Genomic DNA, 480 nt, shown 5'->3' with positions numbered 1-480 from the left:
AGATAAAATCAAGTTTAGTATAATTTTGGTATTTGGCAAACGTAAGGTACTAATCCCTGAGGACGATACTCTTCTTATTACTTTACTATAAAACTACGATAATGTGCACTTGCAGTTTTGCACCGGTCAAGTTTTTGGCGCCGTTGCCGGGGATTGGTTTATTCTTATTCTTTTTGTCAATATCGATACAAAGTAATCTTGGTTTTAATTTAGAATTTTGTTTTAATTTGTTCTACAGGTGTGTTTTTGACGTTGGATGCACCGTGCTAGATCTCGTGATATTATTCCTGTTGATCCGGAGATTGAAAGAACTCTTAGATCACTAAAAAGAAATAAGATACTAGCCATGGCTGAAGAAGAACGAGAGGTACTACCACGCACCTTGAAGGACTATGTACGGCCAGTTGTGAATGGAAATTACTCGAGCATAATGCGCCAGCCAATTAATGCCAACAACTTTGAGCTCAAACCAGCTTTGAT

Source organism: Carya illinoinensis, chromosome 8 (assembly GCF_018687715.1).
Source record: "Carya illinoinensis cultivar Pawnee chromosome 8, C.illinoinensisPawnee_v1, whole genome shotgun sequence".
Lineage (NCBI taxonomy): Eukaryota > Viridiplantae > Streptophyta > Magnoliopsida > Fagales > Juglandaceae > Carya > Carya illinoinensis.
This window is presented reverse-complemented; position numbering follows the sequence as displayed.